Source organism: Narcine bancroftii, chromosome 4 (assembly GCF_036971445.1).
Source record: "Narcine bancroftii isolate sNarBan1 chromosome 4, sNarBan1.hap1, whole genome shotgun sequence".
Lineage (NCBI taxonomy): Eukaryota > Metazoa > Chordata > Chondrichthyes > Torpediniformes > Narcinidae > Narcine > Narcine bancroftii.
Window position 1 is genome coordinate 256,518,887 of NC_091472.1, and position 5,177 is coordinate 256,524,063.

General features: G+C 39.7%; 1 long non-coding RNA gene across 1 annotated transcript; it reads right to left on the reverse strand.

The window, feature by feature from the left end:
• Positions 1 to 1,727: 1,727 nt before the first annotated feature.
• Positions 1,728 to 4,857, reverse strand: LOC138761897 (uncharacterized). The gene is made up of 3 exons (XR_011356576.1): positions 4,682 to 4,857; positions 3,997 to 4,131; positions 1,728 to 2,725 (listed from the first exon to the last, which is right to left on the reverse strand). It is a non-coding gene; the product is annotated as an uncharacterized lncRNA (long non-coding RNA).
• Positions 4,858 to 5,177: the final 320 nt, after the last annotated feature.

Genomic DNA, 5,177 nt, shown 5'->3' on the forward strand with positions numbered 1-5,177 from the left:
TTCCCTCTCTTCCCTATCCATCTGTCTCCTTTCCTCCATCTTTCCACCACCCCCCTTCCTTCTCCATTTCAGAGCCATCCACCCTCCCCCTGTTTGCTGGTGTGCCCTTACGTCCCTTATCCATCCTCTTTCCAATGGGCCTGTGCTCCTCCCCTGCCCCTCCCCCCACCATTTTATATAGGCACCTGCCTACATTTTGCTCATACCTTGATGAAGGGCTGAGGCCCAAAAGTTATCTTTATCCTTGCCATATTACATATGTTGTTTGACTTGCTGAGTTTTTACAGGATTGTGTTTTTGCTTCAATCACAATGTCATGTTTCTTTTGTCATTTATTGTTTACCAGTATTGTTTTTCACCCATTTCTCAGTATAGTTATGGTTAGAGTTTTGATGTAGTCCAATAATCCTCGACCACTTGTCTAAGCATTTGATTGTTAGGTACAGGAATATTTCATGGTTGTGTCATCTTTTCTTCTAGTATTTAAGCGATATCTCATGCAGGTACCTTCTGAGAGATCAGGTACTGTCCTGACAGTTTCCAAAGTATATCTTCCGAGTGACCTCCCACTGTAAACATGTACCCTGACCCCCTTCACAGACAGTGATGTTTGTTTATGCGATCCTCCTCATAATTTCTAAACCAACTACTGCTCTTTAGCTACATTCAGAAGTAATTTGAAGATTTCTGGTATGAATTAATTTAATGATTCCTCACAATACATATTTTTTGGAGTATAGTCGCTACTCCCTAACAAAACTAATTGATTCTGTTCCCATTTCTGTGTATGTGAGCTTGACGTACATCAAGTGGTTCCTAAACTTTTTTGGGCTGCTGCCTCCTTGGCTCCCAGACCGTCCTAGAGTGTCTCCCCACCACCCCCCCCACCCACCCCACCACCAACTCCACACCCACATACAATGAACACACACTTCTTTCTTGGAATTAGGTCTACTGCAAATCTAAAGCCACAACTAATCTAACACTATAAACAAGTGTATATATTTCAAAAATAAAACTTATAGTAAATCAATTTATTTAGCAGTATGAAAGGGTAAATTTACATCTCAACTGCAACTACATTGTCTTCAAAGTTTGAATGGGATGGATGTGCTTGGTGCAGAAATATTAGCTTCTCAACATCAAGCTGTCAGCTGTTTGCTGGGCTGAGGCCATGTTTTATTCTGCAACAAAAAATATGTTCTTGTAAAAATATGCCAATCACAACAAAATGCAGCAGAAAAAAACCCATAAGGAAATGTAATAGCAATGCAATTACTAGGAAAAGTGCATAAAACAATAATTCAAGTAAGAATGTGAAACAAAAAAATCATATGTTTAAGAACTACTTACCATTAGAAGTTACAGTTAGATGTAAATACATAAGGAAAACTATGACCTGTAACAGGTAACACCACATAGCCTGTATATGTATATCATGTATATGTGCATTCATGAAATATAAGTTAAAACTGCCTGATGTTGCATAAATATAAATAAATGAATATATTGTGTGCTGCTATGGAGAATGACAAAACAACACATTTCTAGCAAAAATCAAATGTAATGACCATGTAAATCACAGCAAAGCACATCAGAAAAAACTTGAGGAAATATTTTGATGTTTCCCAAACATAACTTTATTATATTATAATTTAAATGTAAATTACAAGACTGAAGATAACTTGGAAACCTAGAGCCTTGGCCCTTGCAGAAGTCAAAATGCGATGATCAGCAGTTCCCTTGGCATCTGCTGTCAGATCTAGCTGGCATGTGGAGCATGTCCTGTCCAGACCACGTTACCAAAATGCAGACAAATGTTCAGACTGCCCCCTTTTTCTAACCACCCCCTTGAATCTTTCCACTGCTCTCAGAGGGGCGGCACTGCCCACTTTGGGAATGACTGGTGAATTGGTTGCCATGTTTCCAATGTTGAAATAATGGCTACATTTCAAAGAGGCTTCCTTTTCTCAATTATCAAATGCATCATATATTACATACATGCAATTCTTTCATGTGTTTGAATATGTAAAACATAGCGCACATGGAATTCTTTCACGTGTTCAAATGTGTAAAATATATTACATACATGCAATTCTTTCATGTGTTTGGACATGTAAAACAGATAGGAAGACATTTTTAAGCCATTGAGTCCAGTCAATGATCCCTGCCAACCCACTATCACATCCCCACCTCAAATCTATTTTGATCTGTCAACTCAGAATACTGCAATAATTTACAGGGCCACCACTGTGTATTTGTGAGAACAGCTGCAGTTGCTGCTGAGAGCTGTGATGTTCCTTCTTGTGCAGAATTATTTTCCCTGGCTGCCTTTCATGTGACAGTGGACACAGCCGTGCTGGTGTATAACTAAACAGCAATGTTCCTAACTCAACACAGGGCTTTCACAGTAGTGGATGCAGTTACTGCCAATTCATAGATGCAGAAAGAGATGAACAGCTCTCATGCATTTGACAGATTGAAGTGTGAAGACTAATCTGTTTCCACACTTGGGCTGGAAGAAGACTGTGCAATGTACCAGGGAAATTTCCCTTCTGTCTTTGAACTCTCCTTCTTGAAAGGTCACAGTAATCTTTTGAATCCCAACCCCAGATGGAAGTAGAAGGGATCTTATTTCATTGATGCTCTGAAGTGATGTATTACAGCTGCCTGACCTACACAGTGGGCTCCTGTACCATCAATTCCTTGAACTCAGTTGAGCTACCTAAAAGAAAAAAAATCATTTATTATCTAACATCCTTTCCACTACATTCCATTTTATAACCCCCTTCACACATTTTTAAATATTTCAGCTGCAAAAATGGTCTGATGATGTATATTTTAAGTGGGGGAAATAAAGTATGAAATAAAATCCTTAAAATCTTTCCATTGGTTGGTTTTGTTGTGGAATCAAGTTAACCAGTCACATATTGACCATGTCTAAGCAAAAACTTCTTTTATATCAATATTTCTAACAGGTTCATAGGACAAAACGCAGTCAGAAGGAAACTCTCTTTCAGAATAGTACTGAAAATGCCAGCTCTGTGAATAACGAAAAGCCACAAGTGGTCCAGACCCCTAACTCTGCCCCTCTTTTACTGTCACACAGCTGCTTTGTCCTTTCATCTTTGGGATTTAAGTCAAAATTTGGAATGCGCACTCAAGCACACATTTGGAGTACAAAGTGTGTATAGAATTCTAGTCCATATTTGTATGGTCAGCCACTGATCCCACAATCAAATAAGTCAAATATTTTCTATGAGCATCCTATGCCATCGATACTCTGTGGTTATTAAGGGATCACATAAGGTGGTATGTGTGTGAAAAAAAAAGGTTGAGAACCACTGCCATAAGACATTGGAGCAGAAATAGGCTATTCAACCCATCGGTCTACTCGATGGATCATGAGCTGATCCATTTTCCCACTCAGCCCCACTGCTCAGCCTTCTCCCCATAACTTTTGCTGCCCTGGATAATCAAAAACTTCTGAATCTCCGTCTTAAATACACTCAATAATTTGGCATCCTCAATGGCCTGTGGTAACAAATTCCACAGATTTACCACCCTCTGGCTGAAGAATTCCCTATGCATTTCTGTTCTAAGCAGATACCTGAATTTGGAATGACTCTCCCACCATGGGGAACAACCTTTCTACAACTACTCTTTCCATGCCTTTCAACATTCAAAATGTTTATGCACTTAGAACTAACTCCTGTCTGCATTGCATAAGGTCTAAGTCTTGCCATCTTTAGATGGAGCACTCAAGTGATTAAAGGGTGACTAAGAATGTCCCATGCTCCACCTGGATACAGTGTGTCTAGCACACTGGGGACACCAGAGAGGCTGGAAATGTTGGAATCTGGTGCTAAAAGTAATCTGCTGGAGGAACTCAGTGGGCTGTGCAGCATCGAGGGAGAAAAAAATGGTCAACCTTTTGGGCTCAAATCCTTTATCAAGACTCTGGGAAATTCAGTAAATGCTGAAATCATTTGTCACCTGCATTCCCGGTGAAATGAGTCATTATTCCACCTCCTGCGTATAATGTTCTGCTACAATGAGACCACTAACCAATTAGGATGTATTCTTCATTCAGAGAGTAAAAATCAGGAACCCTTACTCCAAAGCAACCTGCTGCAAAAAAAGAATCAAGTAAGATACCCAGAAGACTAATATTGTGAGACTTCTATTTTTGAAATGGTTGAGGAGTTAACTAAAAAGACTAGCAGGAAAATGGAAAATTGTGATAGGTAGATACAACATAAAAGTCCAGAAAATATGACAACGAGATAGTCACCAATAAACCCAATGGGGAATTCAGGAGAATCATCTTTATCAGAAAGTGGTTAAGTTTGAGTTCAAGTTTATTATCATCTGATTGACGAAACAGAGTCTCTCCAGACCAAGTGAACACACAAAAACACACAATACACAGTCCATAATGATCACGTAAATAACCAAATTTAACTAAAAAAAATAGACATGCAGCATGGTAACAGTCCATTTCAGATCATCAGTTTCCTCCCACACTCCAAAAGTGTATGGGATTGTTAGATTAATTGGGTGCAATTGGCGGCAGAGGTTTCATGGGGCTGGAAGAATCTTCTACTCTACTGTATTGCTAAAATATATTTATTATTTGACTGCTTACACCCACTTTACAATAGACAATTAGAAAGTTTACCTCACTATCACTTTGTGTGGACAAAGTCCCACTTCCGCACTGAAGGGACCCTTGGTCGTGTTGTGGCAGAATTGGAGCTTATTGGATCAGACCTGATCTGCTAGTTCATGCCATGAATTCCTTTGTTGTAGGAGGAGCAGCTGAGATGTACCACCATCGATTACCCTTGGCCTGGCCAGCACTACAATCAAGCCAAAGAGATCAACCATAGTTAGAACCATAGAACCATTTAACATTAGAGCACAGGAAAAAAAAGGTCCTTGTGGACTGTTCCAAACTATGATTCTACCTAATCCCTCTGACCTGTACCCAGTTGATAGCCCTCCATACCCCTCCCCTCCATGTATCTGTCCAATTTTTTTTTAAATGTGCAAATCGAGCCCACATTCACCACATTTTTCTGGCAGCTCCTTCCACACTCCCACTACTCTCTGTATGAAGTTCCCTCTGCTGTTCCCCCTAAACCTTTCTCTTTTCACCCTAAAACTATGTCCTG